This window comes from Lepus europaeus, chromosome 5 (genome assembly GCF_033115175.1).
Source record: "Lepus europaeus isolate LE1 chromosome 5, mLepTim1.pri, whole genome shotgun sequence".
NCBI lineage: Eukaryota > Metazoa > Chordata > Mammalia > Lagomorpha > Leporidae > Lepus > Lepus europaeus.
Genome location: NC_084831.1, coordinates 7,122,891 through 7,145,554, shown reverse-complemented (window position 1 = coordinate 7,145,554; position 22,664 = coordinate 7,122,891). Strand labels below are relative to the sequence as shown.

The following is a 22,664-nucleotide window of genomic DNA, read 5'->3' as shown; positions in this document are numbered from 1 at the left end:
GGAGAGAGAGAGAGAGAGAGAGAGAGAGAGAGAGAGAGAGAGAGAGGCATTTTCCATCTGCTGGGTCACTCCCCAGAAGGCCACAACACGGGCGGGGCCAGGCCGAAGTCAAGAGCGGCTTCATCCAGGTCTCCCATATGGGCTGCAGGGGCACAAGCACTTGGGCCATCTTCTGCTGCTTTTCCTAGGCTATTAGCAGGAGCAGGATCAGAAGTGGAGCAGCCAGGACTTGAACCAGAGCCCATATGGGATGCCAGCATAGCAGGCAGCAGCTTTACCCACTATACCACAATGCCAGCCTTTGCCGCTACTTTTTACATACAGAAGATGTGTAGACACTTTGCCAAGAGCTTTGCACTTTTGGTCTCCCCAAATGCACACCACAACCCTCTGAGACAGGCATGTTCTATAGCTAAGGGTATCCACGTAGCCGGGCCAGATGGCGTGCTCAAAGCTTGCAGCCAGAGCCAAGGTCTTTGCCTCCACCGTCTTTGGATGATGCAGTGAGGACCAGTGGCAGTCTGGCCCCTGGTTTGTAGTAAACTGTCTCTCTTCTCCCAACCAGACAAGCATTGCTTTGTCCTCCGGGGCTGGGAGCTGCCCCTGGTGGCTGCCATGGGTCTATGAGTCCCAGAGGCACGGCTCACCTGTGCTCTTTGCATGCTGTTTGGCTTTGAGTTTTGAACTGCCCGGTTCCTCTGCTCTCCTACTGCTCACCGTGCCAGGCTCCTGGACTCGTGGGCCCTGGGCCTGGGGCAGGGCCTGAGGCCTAGCTCCCTGTTGAGCTGTGAGTCTGCCTGACAGTACTCCACACTGACCCATGCATGGGCCATGCACGTGCGCCAGCCTGTCCTCATGGCCCTGGGCACACCTGGGCGTCCCAGGGAAACCTGTTGGTTTGGTGCTTCCTCCCAAGGCTCCCCTCTCCTGGGGACTCAGATTCTAAATGCCTGGGATGTGCACTTGGGCCTTCACCCTGACCTTGGGTCCTTCCCAGCTGCTGTCTTCCACCAGCCACAGTGTGTCACAGCAGGACACGGCTCCTTGGTCTTGAGGGAAGGCAGTGGGTACAGCTATTAGCGCAACCAAATCAGTGTGAACTTTGGCCTTGCTCAAGATCGTAGGAGCTGTGCATCTCCGGCTGGGCCCCTCCCTTCTCTGAGCCTGTTTCTTCCCATGTAAGAAAGGAGAAAGCCCCTGTGTGTGTGTGTATGTGTGTGTGTGTCCTTCTCTCTGTAACTCTGCCTTTCAAGTAAAATAAATAAATCTCTTTGGGGGGGGGGTGGATTGGTGGCATTGTGGTGTAATGGGCCACATGCCAGCATCTCATGTGGGCACTGGTTCGAGTCCCAGCTGCTCCACTTCCGATCCAGCTCCCTGCTTATGCACCTGGGAAAGCAGTAGAAGATGGCCCAAGTCCTTGGGCCCCTGTTCCCACGTGGGAGACCAGGAAGAAGCTCCTGGCTCCTGGCTTCGGACCAGCCCCAGCCATTGCAGTCCTTTGGGAAGTGAACCAGCGGATGGAAGATTGATCTGTGTGTGTGTGTGTGTGTCCCTCTGTAACTCTGCCTTTCAAATGAAATAAATAAATTTTAAGAAAGAAAGGAAGCAAGAGGAGGAAGGAAGAGAGGGAGGGAGGGACAGGCAGTGATTCCTCCTGTGTGCAGGGTCTGTGGATGTTTGGCTCACCTGGATCAAGTGCCCAGCCCACACTCGGATCTGGGTGGGGTGGGCCAGCAGCAGGGGTGGCCTGCTTGGGTCTGCAGCCCGCTCCCAGCAGGCCAGCACTCCGGAGGGGTCTCCTGAGCCGGGGGGTGGGGGCGGGGATGCCCAGAGCACCTGGGGTAAGCTTTGCCCGAGAGCTTATTCCTTTCCCGCCCTCAGGCCCTCAGTGACCTCAGCCACACGTGCTGCTGGGCGGACAGGCACTGAGGGGGGGCCTCGAGGCTCTCCAGTTTGGGGTTCTGGGGGAAGGATCCCGAGGTGCCCTTCTTGGGGAGCAGGTGGACAAGCTGGGCGTTTGATGCTGTCTGGGGGGAGTCGTGCGGCAGCCGTATCTGCTAAATGCCAAGAAGCCAAGTAGGTTTAATGTGATTGTAGCTGCTGCTTTGATAAATCAAAATAATTAAAAATAATAAATTTGAGTCCTCAACCAACAGGCTGTGTGTGGGCTCAGGGCCTGGGCTGCTGAGCTGGGGCCAGGAAGGTGGGAGGGGGCAGCGGGTCGCGGGAAGAGCTGTCTTGGCGCGATCGGAGCCCAGCCTAGAGGTCAGTGCCGCGGATTGATGGGGGAGAGGAGCATCTTTGGCCGGCAGGGCCACATGCAAGCCTGGACTGAAGCCCCGGCGCGGCCTGCCTCTGGCTCTGTGGCTGTGGGCCAGCCTCGGTTTCCTCGCCTGTCAAATGGGGTGACAGCTGTGGCTGTGTTAGGAGTCAGGGCTTGCGGGGTGAGTGGTACATGCCGCACAGCCTCACCGCCCAGGTGCAGGGGCCTCTCGGCGGTCCCTCTCGGCCCATCCCTGTCCCCGTGTCCAAGGCAGCCAGACCTGCTCGCAGGACTCTCCCTCCGCTGCCCGCTGTTGTCCCGACACTGGGTGGTTCTGTTATGCGGACAGTTTCTATTGATAGCTCCCTCCAGGTCCCAGAGTTGGGTCCGGAAGCAGCGTGCCCCCCCAGGCTGGGACCCAGTTTCCTGGTTCAGCCAGGGGGCTAGCAGCCCTGACCCGGGAGGGTGGGAGCAGGCAAGGGTTTGCCACCCTCTGCCCCGCCCCCACCTCCATCCTTAGGAGCCGTATTTGGTGTCTGATCCAAAGTGTCTGAGCAGCTGGAAATCTGAACTGAGTCGAGCGGGCAGGGCCCGGTGGAGAGGGAGGGACAGGGTGTCTGTCTCTTTAAATGCACTTTGTGTCAGCGCGATAAGGAATTTGATGGCTTTATCAGAAATACCGAAGCTTTATTTAGCAGGGTGAGGCTCACACCACTCAGCTCCACACAGTCTGCTGATAAATAGCTAAAAAGAAAGGGAGAAACCCCCAGCAGCTCACCGACACCCCGGCGTAGCAGGGAGGGAAGAGGGGCACGTGGGAAGCAGAGGCAGTGCTGGGAGTGTGGGGCACCGGGGCGCAGGTGGGTGCACTGGGAGCTGTAAGCAGAGGTTTTCTGGAAAGTGCTAACAGGCGGGCATAGATTTTTTTTTTTCTGTTATTAGGTGAAAATCCAATGATGATTTTAATTCTTTCCGTGAAAGGGCTTGTTAAAGAGACAGGTCCTGCCCCGTGTCGTCCTCGCTGGCTATCTTTATCTCCTGCTCCCGTGCTCCCACCAACCAGCCCCTCCCAGTCTCTCTAGGGGATTCCTGAGGCCCAGCCTTCTCCATCCACCCTGCAGGTCCCCGTGACCTGTGGCTGCTGAGGTCAGGGCCAGCCTGGAACTGCCCCTCATTGCATCTCCAGCGAAGAGCGGGGGCCACTCAGTGCAGCGTGGCCTGGGAAGCTGCAGAGGGCGGGGGAAAGCCCCTGAAGGGCCAAGCTCTGAGCTCGGGACGAGGTCCCGGGCCAGGTCATGTGGGCAAGCCACAGGAGCTGTGGCACGGCCCTGCCTACCTGCGGCATTCCAGGACTTTCCGTACAACCTGCCCACTGGGCAGCTCTCGGAGAGCAGCCCCACCCCGTCTAGATTTCTCATGCTTCTGGAAGGTCAGCACAGCGGCCAAACAACATTTCCATGTGCGTCTTCCTCTTCCAACCTCCTCTTCCACCCTCGTATTTGTTTTCCAGCCCCTCCCCGGGGAGCCCCTGCGCTGGCTCTGGCTTCCTGGGGAGCGCCCAAGCCAAGTGCAGGAGACCTGGGGGTGCCTCTTGTCCACGCTTCTGCCTGGGGCCTCTGCTCCCTGTGGGCCTTGGGATGCGAGCACTCGAGATCCAAGCTTCCCCCTCACCCACACCTCTTGTTTGCACGACTTCCTCCAGAATCGGAGGCAGGTGTTGGCGCTCTGGGCTCACCCCAGAGCCACGTGCATGGGGCATGGCTTGTGGGTTGTGGTGATGGAGAAGGGGGTGTTCCTGCCTCCCCTTCTGCCAGGCTGCACTTCTGCTGGCCCAGCTGTCAATCACAGGTTCAGGACTGTTTCTGCTCTCGTAGACAGCGGCCACCTTTTGGTGGCTGGCAGAGTTGGTTAAGGAGAGGTCTCTGCCCACGTAGGTGTCACCAAGGGTGGCCGAGGGGCCGTGAGCTGACCCCTCAAATAGGATGGAGGTGGGGAAAGCTGACGGATGCTTCAGGGGAGCCCAGGTGAGGTGAGGGTCAGTGGCTCTGCGTAGAGCAGCTCCCCTTGGAGCCGAGGACGGGCCGAGGCAGAAGGGAGCGAGACCCCCAGCCAGGCCAGCAGGCCACGGGCTGGCGCTGACCAGTCTAGGAATTCCGTGGCTTTCCTTCGTGGAGCAGATGGAGGATTAGCCCACTGCTTGGGGAGGGGCAGGGCTGGGCTGGGCAGAGAACCAGGGCAGCCCGAGGAGGAGCACGTGGGGGGCTGGGCTGGCCAGGGCAGGGGCAGAGGGTGGAGGAAGCCACAGAAAGGCTGAGCCCCGAGACAGACAGGAGGGCTAAATGGAAGTGACAGGGTCAGGCCAGACCTTTGTCCTACAGCCTGATTAGAGAGTCTGCCCTGGATTTCTGAAACTTTGGGATGTTGTCGGACAAACTGGAGCTTAATTCTGTCAGAGCGCTGGGGAGATTAGAATTGACATCCTGGGAGCGCATTCCTGGCTGGGCACAAATCCAGCCCCCGCTGGGAAAAACCTGCGCGAGCATGGCCGGCCCGTGGTGGCGGCAGGGGTGCCCGTCAGCACCGGTGGCCGCTCCAGCCTTGTGGGTCGGAGCCAGGAGGAGCCTTCTAGAAGTCGGGCAGCGTCGCCGCAAGGCTCAGCGGCGGCTCAACAGGGCCGTTCTGAACCCGACCCTGGCTTCAGGCCTTTTCTGAGCCACGGCAGAGAGCTGAACCTGGGTGTTTGTATCTGTGAAATGCGACGAGACCCACGGAACTTTCCCTTCCTTTAGTTGGCATAGCCGTGGGAGCGGCGAGTTGGACCGTTGTCCGCGCTCGGGGGCAGCCGAGCCGGGCTCCCGGGGGACGGTGAAAGCTGTTCTTGCGGAGTTCGGAGCAGTGTAGGCAGGGAAGCCGGGCAAGGGCGTGCTGCAGCTCAGCCTGTGGGGGCCCTGTCCTGGATCACGTGGGCCCGTCCCATTGGCCAGCACCTTGAGGAGCCTTGCGGTGTCCTTAGAATCAGATGGGCTTGTCCCTCGCTCGGGGTTCCCAGGAACACCCCCACATCGCGCCCCATTGAAGCAGGCCAAGGGTGGCAGACACGGGCCCCGTCTTCTGGATCCTCCACCACGCGCGATAGCCGCCCTCGAACAGAGAGCTAAGGTCAGAGGCTGAGACTGACGGCCAGGCGCCGCCGGCCCAAAGTAGGCTGTTCCCAGAAGAACGGAGCACCCCTCCCCACTCCCCTCCTGACTCTAATGACTTCTAAATATTGGTAAATATTTTGGCTAACGCAGGCTCTCATGGTAGAGAGAAGAGCTATCTGCAGTTCAGGACCTACAAATTATTTATTAAAGATCTGAGATGCGGCGCAATTATGTGGAAAGAACCCCAAAAATTAAATAAATAAGTAACAAAATAAATAAATAACAGCCGCACTGGCCTCTCGAAGGCTTGGGGAGCTGCGCACATGATTGCCGGCTTGATGAAATCCCCCCGGATGTAATGAGCTGATTTTCTGCTGTTAATATTGCATCTGCTGATGAGGATTCGTTAGGATAATGGAACGAAGCTAAAATATAAATGACTCCCTGTCAAGAAACGGCTTTTGTTTGTTGATCTCCTGACAGTTCCTGGGCCAAGGCAGGGGTTTCTGTGTGCACACGCATTCGGGAGCAGGCAGCGGGGCGGCGGTGAGAGCTCGGAGAACAGCCCCCTGAGAGTCCGGCCCCCTGATGGCCCAGGCTTGCCCTCCCAGGAGCCCTGTGGGCGGGGACGGGATTGACACGGCCCCACCTGGACAAGGGCCGGTTGTACCAAGATGCTGGGCGGCAGCTGGAGTTACGGGGGAGTGCAGCAGAGGGGCGTGTCGGCTGGGCCTTGTGCGTGGGGAGCCACACGGGAGAAAGAACTTTCTCTGTGCACCGGAGCTGGGGTGTGTGGGGATCTGGAGCCATAGGCCTCGAGCGGGGGTTCCCTACAGGGAGGCCCCATCACTAGAGCTACGCTAGCCTTTCCCAAGTGTCTCTCTGCGGTCACCAAGCACAGCTTTCGGTGGCCTGGGAACGCCCCCGGGCAGCAGTCCACCTCGTCCTGGGTGACCAGAGGGAAAGAGGATCCGTTTGAAGGGCGAGGTTTCGCCTTCCCACCCCCAAGCGTGGCCTCTGAGGTTGATGCTGAGCTGCCGCTTGGGCGCTTCTTCTCCCCAGCTGTTTAATTCTTCTTTTTTTCTAAAATCGCATCATTTTATTCTTTTTTTAAATGTTTATTTATTTATTTGAAAAGCAGAGTTACAGAGAGGCAGAAGCAGAGGCAGAGAGAGAGTGGTCTTCCATCTGCTGGTTCATTCCCCCAAATGGCCGCAACGGCCGGAGCTGAGCCAATCCAGAGCCAGGAGCTTCTTCCAGGTCTCCCATGTGGGTGCAGGGACCCAAGGACTTGGGCCATCTTCTACTGCTTTCCCAGGCCATAGCAGAGAGCTGGGTCAGAAGTGGAGCAGCCGGGACTTGAACCAGCGACCATATGGGATGCAAGTGTCTCAGGCGGCAGCTTAACATGCTGCACCACAACACCGGCCCCCACATAACCATTTTTAAAAAGATTTATTTATTTATTTGAAAGTCAGAGTTACACAGAGAGAGAGGAGAGGGAGAGAGAGAGAGAGGTCTTCCATCCACTGGTTCACTCCCCAGTTGGCTGCAACGGCTGGAGCTGCGCCGATCCGAAGTCAGGAGCCAGGAGCCAGGAGCTTCTTCCGGGTCTCCCATGCAGGGGCAGGGGTCCAAAGACTTGGGCCATCTTCTACTGCTTTTCCAGGCCATAGCAGAGAGCTGGATCGAAGTGGAGCAGCCGGGATGTGAACTGGAGTCCATGTGGGATGCCGGCACTGGGCGGCAGCTTTACCTGCTACACCACAGTGCCGGCCCCCTACGAAACCATTTTTAAAATTAAGTTATTTGTTTTCACTTTATTTTTGTATTTTCACTGTGTTGACATAGATACAGAGATAGAGAGATCTTCTGCCCACTGGGTCACTCCCCAGATACCCACATCAGCCATGGCTGGGCCAAACTGAAGCCAGGGCCCTGGAACTCAATAAAGGTCTCCCACATGGGTGGCAGGGACCCAAGTCCTTGGGCCATCACCTGCTGCCTCCCAGGGTGTGCATTAGCAGCAAGTTGGATTGGAAGCAAAGCTGGGACTTGAACCCAGTCGCTCTGATATGGGATGTGGCATCCCAAGCAGCGTGTTAGCCGCTGGGCCAAACTCCTGCCCCATAACCCCTGGAAAGCATACAATGCAATGGCCCTAAGTCCGTTCACAGCATTGTGCAGCCATCACCAATACCTAGTTCCGGAATTTTTTATGACCCCAAATAGAAACCCTGTACCCATTAACAGTCCCTCCCCTCTGCCCCCGCCCTCACCCCCCCCCCACCCCGGGCTCCTGACCGCCACCAATCTGCTTTCTGTCTCCACGGATTCACCTGCTCTGGCTACTTCCTATAAATGGAATCATGCAATCCGCAGCCCGTTGCATCTGGCTTCTTTCACTCGGCATAATGTTTTCTAGGTGCATCCACGCCGTGGTGTAGCTGGATAATATTCCCAGGTCTGCATAGACCACAGGCTCATCCCTCCATCCGCGGATGGGCAGTCAGGGTGTGTCCACCCGTGACCATCCCACACAAGTTTCTGTCTGGTTCCTGTTTTCCCTCTTTGCAGTATATCCCTAGGAGTAGGAAAGACGGGGACCCTGGAAGCTGATCACAGCTTACCCCATGCCCATCATGGACCCTCACAACAGCCGCAGGAGTGGACGCTCCATGAAGGTTGGGTCTTTGGTTTGCCACTGTCCCCTGGGTGTAGGGCGAGTATCTAGCACACAGTAGGTGCTCAACAAATATTTGCTGAGGGGACGTGCCTTTGAGGTAGAACTTCTTATCCTTGCACTTTGGAGGTGAGCAAGCCGACGCCCAGCAAGGCTCAGACCACACAGCACCATCTCTGCCCTGTGTTGTCTTCCCTGGGCCTGTGGCATGCACACAGTATGTGCTCAGTAAATACCTAAGGATCACTGTGGAGCAAGGATTTACCTGCAGAGGGGCTGGGGACGGGCCCGGAGCCCGTGTCATCTTTCTGTGTGTCCACCTGTTCAGAGGAGATGTGGCTCCTCCCTTTGAGTCCTGAGCTGGCAGGCATCGGATTGGACACTGCCGAGCAACTCTGTAGCTCCTGGAAAAAAATCTTTGTGCTGACTCCCCTCGTCCAGCTGTCCAGCACCACTTCTCACCTTGACTTTGAGGGTCTCAGAGTTAAAAAATAAATAAATAAATAAATAATAATAATAATAATAATGAAACCAGGCCACAGGTTGGATCTCAGGAGGGCAGGGGAGACCAGCTCTTCTAGAGCCCTGAGACAATAAGGCGGTGTCTTCCCTAAAGTTGAAGTCCCTGGCCAGGCTTGGGGACCTCAAAGGACAGCATCTGGCAAAGGGTGTATAGGCCTGAGTGGGGAAGGTTCCAGACAGACAGGCAGGTGAGGGGGCTCCGAAGCCAGCAATGAACCAGCCAAGGATGAAGGCGCCAAGCCGGGCACCTCCCTGCTTCTTGTGACAATTAAAAGTGTGTCTCGAGCCAGGGCCGGAGGGAACAAGCTGGTAAACCCTAATCCTGCCCCCAAACCACCAGGTCCACCCTTTTGACCCTGCACAAAGGTTTCAGGATTCTGGCCGAATTCCAACCAAGACCATTTAGAGAAACCCCAGCACCAATCCGAGGCCTATTCGATGCTTGCCTGGTGCTGGGCAGCACTGCTGTCCCTCCCCGCCCCTCTCCCCACCCTGGGGTCTCGGGCTCCTTTCCCTAGGCCAAGACAAGCAGCCTGAGCTGCCTCCCTGTCTGGATCCGGCACCTGCTGGACTGGGCAAGCCCCGAGGCCCCCGCGTTGTCCTGCTAACCACTGTGTAAAAGTTTCAGGCCCCCTTTGACCTTTCTGTGTTGCCTGGTTATGCTGGGGTGTCCCACGGGCACACATCCCCCACGGCACAGCCACTGCCGGCGGACTGCTCGGCCCCTGCCTGTGGCCTGCCTCTCTCGGCCTCCTCCCCAGCAGAACTGTCTAGTCTCTTTCTTTCTTTCCCCTCTCTCTTTTCCTCTCTCTCTCTCTCTCTCGCTCTCGCTCTCGCTCTCTCTCTTTTTCATTCTTTTAACATGGTTTTCCTAAAAAGTTTTTTAATCAATCAAATTTGAGGCAGAAAATAGGTTTTGTCACGCCTGGTCCCGGGGTACTGTGACTCTCACTCGGGCTCCTGACAGCTCCTCACTGCAGGCAGGAGGCCAAACAGAAGAGTTCCCGGGGAAGGTGCCCGTTTCCATGACACTGCCCTTGTTGTCTGTGCTGCCCCTCCTCAAGCTGCTGTGGACACGGCCCCAGCCCCTGTGAAAGGGCTCGGCCAGGGAGAGGGTGTGTGTGGGGACGGGGCTGGGGGCTGGGGGCAGGGGAAGGAGACAACATCGGGGCGGGGGGGCGGGGGGCGGGTGAGTGGGCAGCCCTGACAGCTGCCCTGGGCCTCCATGGCCTGAGACGGGTGGGGAGCAGCAGGTAGGAGCTTCGGGGACAGGAGCCTGGCCTGGTGCTGCGCCCTCAGCAGAGCCTCCCAGAGAGGAAGCTGGGCAGCCGTGGGTGAGAGGTTCCAAGGCCAAGTCCCTGCCAGGCCGTGACTCCAGCCAAGGGGCCCCACAGACGGATAAAGTCTCTTCAGGTCCTGGTACGCCAGTCCCTATGCCTCCTCCCCTTTCGCTGGTCTCCCTCCCCACGCCGTGCCCATGGCAGCCCCTCCATCACCCTTAGCTTCCTTCCTGCCCCCTCAACTCCAGCCCCCAGCCCCCCACCCGTGTTCCCTGCAGGCCCTCAGGGTCTTCCCTCTCTAGGCCACTTCCCTCTTCCTCCTTCCCCTCTCCGACTTTCACCCTCTCCTCTCTCCAACTCTTCTCACTCTCTTTTATAATTAATGATTAGTTTTAATTGGTTTGCTTAGGCAGCCTGACAGCAAATTAACAGAAGCCAGCCCAGGGCTGCCAGGCTGGGCGGTGGGGGGCACTGTGCTTCAGACCGGGGCTGGCGAGACTGACCGGCAGGCTCACCTCTTGGCCACTGAGCTCTGGGAGGGAGGCCCAGGCCTTACCTGTTCAGGTGCAGCAGCCAGTGGGAAGGAGGGAACCGGCCCTTGTCCACACGAGGGTCCGGGCTGGTCCACTTGCTCCTGGGATCTTGTCTTTGCAGAGTGAGGTCAGAGAGAAGGTAGACGGAACTGCTGCCTTGAGTCTGGGCAGGGTTTGCTCCTGATACCCCATCCCCACTGAGCCACGGGCAATGGAGTTGGCAACTTGACACCTCCGGGGCCAAGATCCTGCCCTTTCACATGGTCAGGAGGGAGGAGGTCACAAGGCTGTTGTCACTGTGATTTCGGCTGCCTGCCAACAGTCAGCCGCCGCAGCCCCGGCTCTGTTTCTGATTTGCCAGGCACTTCTGCACAGAACCGTCAACCTTTGTGTCCTGTGGCCTCAGTTGTCTGGTCAGAGGACTAAGGATTAAGAGCACTGGATGGACGGATGGGTGGATGCGGGGGTGGGGGGTGGGGGGGGCATGGATGGACGGGTGCAGGAGTGGATGGGGGGGTGGACAGATGGGCAGGTGGCATAGAGTGGGCGCATTGACATTTCTCAAGCACTTTCTGCCATGAACCACGAACATGCTCCTTTCTTAGCCTATAAGGGTTTTGCTTAACGGGTTTCACTGAGGAGGGCCCACGGAGTGTGGGGCCCCTGTTCTCCTCTGGGGTCTCCAGCTCCTGTACCTCTTCCCTGGCCTTGCAGAATCCCCCTTCCACCCTTAACTGCATAAGCTCTGATTCTCTCCCAGGCCCTGGGCGTGCCAGCCACTCACTCGTGCCCGCCAGGCATCAGGGACAGTGAGGGACAGAGACAGGGGCGGGGGGCGTGATGCCCAGGCAAGGAGAGACGAAGATGAACCATCAAGTAGTTTTAGGCCTCTACTGGGCTCCCAGTGTCCCGTATCCCAGCCAGAGACAACCTCCCTGCTCTCATCGGCCGGGCCACCTGCTCCGGCAGGCGAGGGACAGGACCCCGTCTGCACGCGTGTCTGCCCCTCCCCCTCCGCACTCCAGCCCTGGCCAACTCCTGGAAAGTTTCCTCCCCGATTGTTGTGTGCGATCAGATCTGCAAGTTGCTCTCTAAGCTTCTTGTCACATTTTGACTTAATGAAGTGCAACTGCTGAGGGATTTGGGTTCAGCGCTCCGGTCTCCCGCGCTCCCTTGTTGTCAGAAAACAGGGGTGGTTGGGGACGGCAACACCGCGCTGCAAGTCGTTATCATTCCGGTCAGTCTGTTTAACACAAAATTAAACAAAGAACTAATTAGTGCCTCATGAATTAATAAATGCACAGTTGCCGGGGAGGAGGGAAGGGGAGGAAAAGGTGGTGGAAGGGAGATACTGGAGTTGTGGGGTTGGGGGGCTTTGGGGGGTGCAGGGGAAGCTGGCCGGGGCACCTTGAGAGAGCTCAGGCCGGAGAGCTTGGGGCGGACGGGACAGTGATGGCACCCCACCCCGCGACCGGGGCTGACCGTCTGGGACACGGGTTCTGCCAGCCAAGCCCACTCGGTGCTTCACGGGGGAGGCCTGGGGCTCTGTGTGTCTGCCCCCCGTGGCCTGGCCCTGCTGCTGGCCCTACTTCATCCACTCCTGTCTTTCTCCTTCCCTCTTCCATTCCCCTCTGCCCCCTAGGTGCCTCCCCCTTCCTCTCTGCTGCCCCCTATCTCTGTTGTCCACCTTGCTCTCAGCAAATCCACCCCGGCCTGCCATGATGAGGATCCGATGGCGGCCCTCCCTCTAACCACCGGATGCCCTTCCAGAGCCCTGAGTCCTGCAGAGTGGGCTCCGCCCTGGTGGGCACCTTCTGCCCCAGCAGCCCAGCCCAGGTGTCCAACACTGGCAGAGGACTCAGCCCTCCTTAGGAGGGCACGTCAAGTGCAATTAGCGTTATCTGTCTAAATGTCCTGGGAACGGGAGAACGGGCACTGGGACTGGGTGGCGTTCTGAGAGCCCTGTGCAAGGTCACCTCATCTCCTGCAATCCCCCAATCTGATTTGGGGATTACACAGCCTAAGGAAATTGCTGTTATCCCTCTTGCATCATTGATAAGCCACAAGTGAGGGAGAGGGGGAAAAAAAAAAAAGCAAACAGAAAACTCTCCCTGAGAAAGGGTGGGGTGGATTCTGAGGTGTGTGGGGTGGGGGCGGAGGGGCCAGGTCAGCAGGCAGAGAGCTCCTGGGGCCTCCTCTCTACATATGGGGTCTGTTGCGTCGGAACCTGGCGCCCAGAACTCCCGCTCTGAGCTGGAAGGCCTGAACTGGCGAGCCAGACTGAGTTGAGTGTTGGTTAAAGACATCCTTGAACCATTTTCCTTCCTCTTGTGGAGCCCAGGCAGGAGCTGCTCGGCTCATCCATGGGACCCCAGGGTGCAAGGTGCTGTCTGCAGCCTGTTCCCGTGCACCTGAGGCTTCCGATGCCTGGCCCTGGTCTACCCTCGCCCCTCTGCTGCCCATGAGCTACAGCGAACAGCTTAGCAGCTATCATTTTTGTTTTCAGGGGGCAGGGGAAGAGAGCCGAGGAGCAGTAGCTGCTGTATTCTGTCCTTGTCCCCAGGGGTGCTACTGTAGCTCTGCGGGAAACATGTGCCCCCCCCCCCATGCCAGACCCCATCTCTGCCTCCCCAGAGCAGGGAGCGCAGTGAGCTCTGACCTTTGGCTGGGGTTGACTGAGAGCCATCCGTCTCCCCTGCCATCATCCTCTGCCACTTTCTGGATCTTTCCCGACTTTGGTTGTCATCAGAGCCCACTCAGCAAGTCTAGATTTCTGTCCCCATGGCTGTCCCTGGAGCATCAGCCCCTTGGCCCCTAGGATGGTGAGAGCCCTTGGGAGCACAGGCAGGACAGAGGGCATACACACACCGCAGGGTCGGGGACTTCCTGCCTGGAAGGGCTAACCGAACTCCCTCTCTCTCTGTCTCCCCAGGATGAAGTGACGCCCCCCGCTGCTATTGAGACACCGCTAGGACCCCCTATAAAGGTAAGGCCCGCCTGAGTCGTATCCACTGTTGGGGACCCCTCACCTGACACAGGGGTCACTTTGCTCTGATTCAGCCCTGCCGCAGGAGACATGGGGAGGTGGAGACAGGGAGTGGGAGCCACACTGCCCGCTGGGGGCCTGGCAGGAAATGCTGGATCTCATCTGGAGCTTCTCTGCTTGGCCCTTCAGCTGGGAGTGCTGGGGCCACGTGGACCGCGATCTGTGGGTAAGGGATGCGCTCGAGCCGCGAGGGCCATCGAAGCCTCCGGTCAACGCTGTCTGCCCGCCGTGGCGGCTGCTGCCAGCTCTCTCCACAGACGCCCTGTCTCTGGGTCTGCGTGGAGAGCCATGAGGACTGGAAAGCCCTCGAACCTCAGGTCTGCCTGCTGTCCTCAGAGCTGCGCCGCTCCAGTGGCCACCTCCTTCCTCCTGGAGAGGCCGGCTGGCACGCCCGGCTTTTCCCCAGGCCCGGGGCTCCCCTGGAGGCTGGGCTGCCCCGGCCTTCACAAGCTGTCTCAGTCCCCTGGTGGCGCGAGGAACCACAGGGCCACCGGGCCTCGGGCCCCAGGCGGTGCCGTGTCAGAGGTGACCGGTGGAACGCCAGTGTTATGTAAATAGCGGGGCTGCCCGGCGGGCAAGCTGGCTGGCTGCAGCCATCCATCATCCCGCTCGGCGGGGCGGGGACAGACACGGCACCGTGCGCTTGGCTCCAAACCTGTTTGTTTTCCCTTTGTCTCTGGCGTTGCGGGCTCGGCTGCGGCCGGCTCCGGGTTTTGTCCTGCAGGCCCCCTCCCCCCTACCCCGACCCCGGGAGGACGGGGGAAGGGAGGAGGGTCGCCGGCTCCCACCGCGGCATCCCTTTCCGACTTCAAAGGCTCCCCAGCATTGTCTTCGCCGGCGGGCAGTGGCCCTGAAAACGTGATCAGAGGCGGCCCGGTGTAGGGCAGGCCCGGCCCGCGCCCTGCGCTCTCGCTGGGGCCCGTGGATTCCTCGCTTTGCCGCCAGCACCACCCTGGTTACAGCCTGCGCTGGGTCCTCTCCTTTGCCTTTCTGTCCCCCGGCGACGCCCCTGCTCGCTCCCTCTGGCCACTCCTCTCTTGGGGCACTGAGAATCCTGGAGCCTCCGCCCCCTCGTATCCAGCACTGGAGGGCTGCTTGGGATGCCGGGAGCTGGCACCGGTTCCCGGACAGCAGCTCCCCTCGCAGCGCTCCCTCTCTTGTCTTTTTCTCCGCCCTGTGTTGGGGATGAGACGCTCTCTCTGCTTTTGTCAAAGTCCAGACCCGATGCCTTCCCTCCCAGGCTTCCCGGTCCTGCAAGTCAGCCCGGGCTGCTTCTGTCTCCTCGGGTACGGCTGGGCAAACCGCAGCCCGCTTTTGTCAATAAAGTTTTATTGGAATACAGCCATGCTCATTCACTGGCGTGTAGTCTGTGGCCGCTTTCGCCCTACAGTGGCAGGCTTGGGTGCCTAAAAAGAAAAAGCCTCAACTATTTCCTATGTGGCCCTTTACAGAACAACGCCCTGGCCCCTGCTCTTGAGGTTCTGGCTTCTGTGGGTTTGTCTCTCCCGCTCTCTCTCTCCCCTGTGATGAAACGTACCTAACATGAAAACCTACCTCTGTAACCTGCTTGTGCGCTCCCCGGCATTAAGCACATTTCCAGCGCTGTGCGGCCACCATCCTGCCCGGGGCTCCTGTCTGCAGTGGGATCGCTCTGAGGGCCCAGGCGTTTGTTGGGGCGCCCTGTGCTGGGGGCTGCTGGGGGGCTTGTCATCCCGGTCAGTTTGGGAACGGCCTCCCCTCTTCTCCTAGGGCCTCTGCCTCTGTTCAGTCCCAATTACCCAGACGTCCTAGCTCTTCTTCCTCTGCGTCCCAGGATGCGGCTCGGCAAGCTCCCAGCATCCAGGAGCTTGGTTCCTCTCTCCTGTAGTCTTCAGCGAGCTCTTTAACCTCGGTGCCTCAGTTCCGTCTCTGAGAAGCTGCATAGAATATCTACTTGAGGGGCGGCTGGGAGAAGTGAGTGAGCTCTTGTGGCTGAAGGTGGCTCGCCCAGGGCTTGGCAGGCAGGAAGTGCCCGGGTCTCCATGGTCGCTGAAGGAGGCAGCAGCCGCCCCTGGGGAGGTTCCTTGAAGATCCACGCCTTCTGCTCAGGGGACCGGTGTGAGTCTGAGAAGGCGAGGCTCCTGGATTCCAGTGAGCACCAGGGAACGAGTCGCAGGCTAGGCCGTGAAGACCCTGGGAAGAGGCACGGCCCCTCTGGTTGTCAGTTTCTCTCACTGAGCCTGGGCCCATTACGGGGCAAGGGTGGGAACCAGGCTACAGTTCTGGCTGAGAAGGCCCTGGGGGTCCACACGGTGGACACTGAGTGCTCTGTGTCAGGGACCAAGGCTGCTGTGCCTAGCCCCACTGCTGTGGGTTAGCAGGAGCCAGGCTCCAAGGAGAGACTGGAGGGAGGGGCGAGGAGAAGGTCTGGGATGGGAGCTGCAGGCAGGGCTAAGGGCCACCCTCTCCTGCTGCTGCTGCTTTTTTCTTTCCTTTTTTAAGATTTATTTACTTGTAGCAGAGTTACAGAGAGAGAAGGACATACACACACACACACACATCTTCCATCCAGTGGTTTACTCCACAAATGCCCGCTATGACCAGGGCCTGCGCCAGGCCAAAGCCAGGAGGAGCCTGGAGCTCCATCCGGGTCTTCCACGCAGATAGCAGGGGCCCAGGTACGTGGATCATCTTCTGCTGATTTCCCAGGTGCATCAGTAAAGGGAGCTGGATAGGAAGTGGAGCAGTGCAAGCGTGAACCAGGGCTCATACGGGAGGCAGTGGCTTAACCTACTTTGCCATGACACCGGCCCCTCCCACGGCTTCAGCCGTAGTCTCTTGCATGGGCACCCCAGCCTTCTTCCCTCCAGCCTGCTCTCTGCACCCGCTAGTTTCTCCTGCTCCTTGCCTTTCCATCACCCACACGCTGCCCCCCACAATTCCAGGGCTCGTACGCTCTCTCCCTCTCCCTCGCTCTCTCTCCTTTTCATCTACTCGGAAGGCTTTACTTTACTTCCTTGTCACCCTAATTGATTGCATTAACCTTTCAGCGTATTGGATTTCCCCGGCATCGTGCAGAGAGCCCTGTGCAATATGCTTATAATCTGAGCCATAATGGACAGTTTGCAGTCAACAAGCCCCTTCTCCCATCGGCCCCGTTGACATCTCTCTTGCCCAGGCCACGGCCACTTCCCTGGCAGCCAGGGTGGGGCACTGGAATGGCACTGGCAGGAAGCAGGCACAAGCCAGCGATGGATTTCCCTGCGTCTCCTGTCCTGGCTCTGCCTGGGGCCCTGCATCCCCTTCTCCGAGCTCCCTGGCCCAGGTGCCTGCCCAGGGCTCGGGTTTCCTATCTTCCTTCCTCCTTCCTTCCTTCCTTTTCTTTTTTTTTTTTTAAATTTTTTTTTAAATTTTTAAAAATTTTTTTTGACAGGCAGAGTGGACAGTGAGAGAGAGACAGAGAGAAAGGTCTTCCTTTTGCCGTTGGTTCACTCTCCAATGGCCGCCGCGGTTGGCGCGCTGCGGCCAGCGCACTGCGCTGATCCAATGGCAGGAGCCAGGTGCTTATCCTGGTCTCCCATGGGGTGCAGGGCCCAAGCACTTGGGCCATCCTCCACTGCACTCCCGGGCCACAGCAGAGAGCTGGCCTGGAAGAGGGGCAACCAGGACAGGATCGGTGCCCCGACCAGGACTAGAACCCAGTGTGCCAGCGCCGCAAGGTGGAGGATTAGCCTAGTGAACCGCGGCGCCGGCCCCTTCCTTCTTTTTCTTTCTCTCTCTCTCTCTCTCTTTCTCTTCCTTCCTTTTTTTTTCTTTTTCTTCTCCTTTTTAAGATTTACTTATTTATTTATTTGAAAGTCAGAGCTGTGGAGGAGAGAGAGAGAAAGAGAGAGAGAGAGAGAGAGAGGTCTTCCATCTGCTGCTTCACTCCCCAGATGGCCACATCTGGGTTAGGCCAAGCCAAAGCCGGGAGCCAGGAGCTTCTTCCAGGTCTCCCACATGGGAGGCGGGGGCCCAGGCACTTGGGTCATCTTCTGCTTTCCCAGGCTCCTGAGCAGGGAGCTGGAGCAGCCAGAACCCGGCCCATATGGGATACCGGTGTCACAGGTGGTGGCTTTACCCACTACGCCACAGCACCGCCCCCCACCCCAGCCTGGGTTCTATGAAGACGAGTGTGCCTTGTTCTTTTCATGGTTCTCCCTTGCTCGGGAGAAGGGAGGCGGCAGCTTCAAGGGGCGCAGGGTGGCTAAGAGAGGTGTCGTCCGTCTCTGTCCTCAACTGCTCCTGAGCCAACAGGAGGCCTGCATAGCCCACCTGGAGGCCGGGCCCACTGCCAGGAAGGCCGTGTGGTCCCAGGGGAGGGGTAAAGGGGATGTGCTGGAGAAAGGGGAGGGAAAAGGTGAAGACCCCGCCAGGGCTGGCCACGGGTGAGCAGGACAGCAGCGGCGGCCCCACACCTGGTTCTGCTACCCTGTCCGGCACTAGTCTCAGGGTGGTGTGATCAGGGGCTTGCTAAGAGATATCTCAGTCTTGATTTCAGACCCCCTTCTCCGCATCACAGGAAGGGAGACGTGACACGGGCCATACGGCCGTAAGCTGGGGGTGACCAACACGGAGACTGGCAGGACTGTGGGAGAAAACGAGATCTGGCTTCCGGGGTGAGCAGGCATAGGCACCCTCGGGTCAGGCTGCTGGATGGGCACCTGCTAGTTCAGCATCAGGCCACAGAGCCTGCCACATGCCAACTGCCTGGTCCTGAGCTCAGCCCCAGGCCCGAGTCCTGGCCCCCGTGGGTCCTGGCCAAGCTGCCAGCCCTCGGCCCAGCAGCCTGATCAGCCACGTCTTCACTCGGGACGGGATGGGCTGTCAGGTTGAATACATTAGTGTCAGGCTGGAAGAGCCGGACGGAAGCTCCCATTAGCCCAGTGGTCCTCTCCATCTCCCCCGCCCTTTGCACGCTGTCTTCTCCTCCTGACCACCCCCACCTCCTCCCATCACTCCATCACTCCGAAGGGCAAACTTTGGCAAGAGGGGGCTGGACCTAGGTCCTTCCCATCCTCTCCCAAGGATTTTGGGGGTGGGCAGAGGGCACAGCAGGGAGAAGCCAAGCAGCGAATTAAAGTTTGTGATTGTCAGTGTCAGGAGAAGCTAAATAACCCTGTAACTAGTATGAAGGTGAATTCACGGTCTGCTGCACACGGAGAATATGAGTGTCTGGGAGACGGGAGGGTGTGCAGCCTGGGAGCCCGCCCGCCCGACGGGCAGCCTCCTCCCCAGGGACCCTGGGCGGGCAGGGGGCGGGAGGCAGGCCGGGAGCTCTCCATCCCTGCCAGGGAGCAGCCGCTCAGGAGCCCCGAGCAGGCACCCGGGGGCAGCTCAGCCGCCTGACCACCTGTGGACCTGCACCAGGGACCCAGGGAGGCATTTGTAAGCACCAGCAGTGTGCGTTCCCGGACACCAGCTCAGGCCCCAGGATGCTGAGCCACCAGCCCGGATCAGCGCCACTCTCTGCCAGGCTTGTGCGGTGCCCTCACGACAAATCTGTGTTCTCCCCCTACTTCTTCATAACCACGCCATCGAGATGAAATTCACCCTCTTAAGATGTACAATCCCTTGGCTCTGAGTCCATTAAAAGGTGTGCAACTCTCGCCACTCTCTAATTTTACAGCTTTTTTTTTTTTTTTTTGAAAGACAGAGTTACAGAGAGAGGTAGAGACACAGAGAGAGAGAGAGAGGTCTTCCATCCACTGTTTCACTCCCCAAATGGCCACAATGGCTGGAGTTGAGACAATCCAAAGCCAGGAGCCAGGAGCTTCTTCTGTGTCTCCCACAGGGGTGCAGGGGCCCAAGCCCTTGGGCTATCCTCCGCTGCTTTCCCAGGCCATTAGCAGGGATCTGGATCAGAAGTGGAGCAGCCAGGACTCAAACTGGCATCCATATGGGATGCCAGTGCTGCATGCTGGGGCTTTAACCTTCTGTGCCATGACGCCGGCCCCCACAGCTTTTTCAGTCCCCTAGAAAGAAACCCCAGACTCATCATCACTCACTCTCCATGCCTGTACCCAGCCATTGGCTAGGCAACCCTGAGTATCATTTATTTCCTTTGGAGGCTGAGAAGTGGAAGCCCAGAGAGACTCAGTGACTTGGTGAGGGCTGCACAGCAGGCAGATGAGGCTCGAGCTGGAACCCACGTGGTGAGACTCCAGTGCTCCGCCAGGCACTGCTCAACCCCACCACACACATGTGCAGGGTCGTGTTCCTGACAGCTAGGGCCCAGGCGTGGATAGGCACCAGACAACATTCACCTCTGTTCTCCCCAGGTGCGCTTACATGCGCAAAACCCTCCTGCACCCCGCCAAGGACAGCCAAACTCCCCTCCCCTCAACTGGGCTCCCAGAGGGAAGCACGGGAAGGAACTGGCAGCAACAGGCCAGCTGAAGTGGCCCGCGGAAACAAGATGGTTTAGGGGCTTTAAGTGAGAGACCTCCCCGCCGCCCCGTGGCACCTGGTGGTGGAACTGAAGTCATGTGCCCAGAATATTCCAGAACAGCTCCCTTCTGCAGCTGGGGCTGCAGGCTGGGCCAAGGCCACAGGGCTGATCCCCACTAGCTCTGTGTCCCCTGCACACTTTTTGGGCCCCTTTCTCTTACCTTTGCCTCTGTCCTGCGTCTTCTCACCTTTTGTCCCTCCCCCACCCCCGCCTCTCTCTTCTCTCACACCCCGTTTTCCCACCTCAAAACTTGAAAGAAGCAAAAGACGCTTATGCGACCACACTCTGGCATTTGCAAAATTTGAGAATTCATGCAAAACTGTCTCTGCTCCTGGTAAGAGATAAATCCGGGGACCGAGACAAAGAGAGAGGTAGACGGAAGGGAGAATGAGTCTGTTGGATTTGGTTTGGGGTTTTTTTCCTCCTTCTCTCTCCCTACAAAGTGGAGGATCCGGCCGGGCCAGTTTGGATATTTATTAAGAAAAAGCCAAAGATAATTAACTTTTTTGTTTTTGTTTTGTTTGCGGGTGCCTCCCCTGCTGGCACTCCTGACTGGCTGGCAAATTAAACTGCTCCCTGCTCCCGGGCGCTGAGCTGCCGGCAAGTCTGCCGCTGGCTGCCCCGAATCGGCCGGGAGCCATCAGCTGCCCACCCAGCACCCCGCCTTGGGTTTCAGACCCCGGCTCACTTTATGCCACCTCCCCAGGCCCTGCTGATCCCAAGAGCACCCTTTAGAGCAGGGTAAGTCTGAGGCGGGGAGGGGCTGCTGTTTGGGGTTGTGGCCAGCGTTTCCCTAAAAGGAGATGGTGAAGGGATAGCGAGCCTCTCCCGTGGGCAAGGGTCTTCTTTCTGGCCACTTCGGTGCTGTCGACGTCCTGGGAGAGTAAACAGAGCTGAGAATGAGCTGGAAGTACAGGCAGAGGCCGGATTTGGGCCAAGTCGATCCTCAGCTCTTCTCCCAGGCAGCTGGCTGGTACACCGCCAGGACCCGGGGCCCCTGGGAAGGCCCTGGAGAACACCCTGGGCCACAGAACCAGCCCTTGGTGCCTGACTACCCTGGACACGAGGCTCCGTCAGTCCCGCTTCCAACTCCCACCCACTGACCAGCCAGGGGCCCAGTGGAGTGGCTGGAGAGCCGGGGCTGGGGCCAGACACTGGCTCACCTCAGGTCAGCTGCCCCAGAACTACAGAGCCCTGAGGCCACGCTGTGACCTGAGCCCGAGCCAGTCCGCAGGTCAAGAGGGTGGCACTGAGTTGGAGACCTCCTGGTGGGATCCAGCCCAGCCAAAGTGAACAAGGCCAGGGTGGCCAGAGCTGCCCGACGGTTGGGGGTGTGGTCCGCCCCTCGCGTGCCAGGGCCCTCCCCTCTGAACCCCCACTTTGTCCCGGCCGGGCAGGTAGGCAGCGATTGCCAGGCCCCTCCAGGTGGGGCACCTGCTCCAGAGCTGGACACAGAGAAGAGGGCGTTTTTCAAGGATTTGCTGGCCCCCTTTTTTTTTTTTCTCTGAAATATAAGGATGTGCAATTTTTTTGGTTTCAATTTAGCATTGGAGAATTTTATAATTTAGTAATTAAAATCTCTGATAGGCTTTAGAAATTGCGGCTAATTGAATTTAATGGGAAGATGATTTTCAATTTTATTTGATTACCGGGACCCCTGGCATCGGTATTTATGGGAAAAAAATGGGAAATGTGCTGTGTGGGCTAAGATGGCATAATTGAATTAGGGATAATCGGATTTCTCCGTCATGAATTTCACTATAATTTTCCTATAATTTTCCATTAGATATCTAGTTTACAAATATTCACAAAGAAATGAAGCTCTTTCGGAATGGAGATTGCTGGCTAACAGGATTACGGGGCCGAGCGTGCGGCTGTGCCAGCCCCTACACTGCCATAATGCAATCCCTGGGTCTGCCTTACACTTAGCCTGGCCTCAGCCCCTCGCCACGCCACCCACTCTGCCGCGCCGTTCTGCCCTTTGTCTCCCTCATCGTTGTTGGGCCCCTGCCCCGATACCCACCGGTCGACGGCCCACGACCTCTCGGACCCTAACTGGCCGACCTGTCCATGCCCAGGCCACGGAGGGCCCTGCCCTCCTGCGCCCCCCGTGGTTTCTGTCCACACTTGGTTCCCGCCCTGATCTCCCCGACTCCCTCCCTCCATCGGCCTGGGAGTGCGCTCACACGCAAACACACGGACTCCCTCGCAGGTGCGAACATGCAGGTTCACATGCACACGCAGTCCTTTGGCCGAGGCTTCTGTGCCCTGGCCCAGTCGCCTCCGAGGGAACCAGTTTATTGGGATCCTGGGGTGGGGTGCAGGAACAAAAGGAGCTTTGTTCAAGTTTATGTGAAAGTTACAAATTCAAAATGAGAGCAGATAAAGCATGAGATACCTGGTGTGTAAACAGGCTGGTGAGTGAGAAGGCCCCAGGCTCGGGAGGAGAGAGAATGAGAGGGCACGCTGGGGGTGCCAGGGGACGGGAGCCAGCCGTGCAGCTTAAACACGCGGTGGGGGAGTGGGCAGCTTTCCTCCTGGGTGGGTGGGATGGCTCCCGAGGTTTCTGTTCTGCTTTCTGCCTTGGGGGTGGGGTGTCTGAGGAGGAGCTGGGCAAGGTGTGTCCATCTGCCGATGTCCTCGATGAGCCTGGCCTCTGGGTCTCAGAGGCGTCACCGTATCAGGGTTGCCAAGGCAAAGACTGGGCCAAGAAACACCCGAG

At 58.6% G+C, this 22,664-nt stretch overlaps 1 long non-coding RNA gene across 2 annotated transcripts; it reads right to left on the bottom strand.

The window, feature by feature from the left end:
- Positions 1–6,568: 6,568 nt before the first annotated feature.
- On the bottom strand, positions 6,569–10,612 carry LOC133760554 (uncharacterized). 2 transcript variants are annotated; one of them, XR_009865993.1, is made up of 3 exons: positions 10,451–10,612; positions 8,358–8,569; positions 6,569–7,189 (listed from the first exon to the last, which is right to left on the bottom strand). It is a non-coding gene; the product is annotated as an uncharacterized LOC133760554 (long non-coding RNA). The 2 variants fall into 2 exon arrangements; XR_009865992.1 differs by having other exon boundaries at positions 6,569–7,092.
- Positions 10,613–22,664: the final 12,052 nt, after the last annotated feature.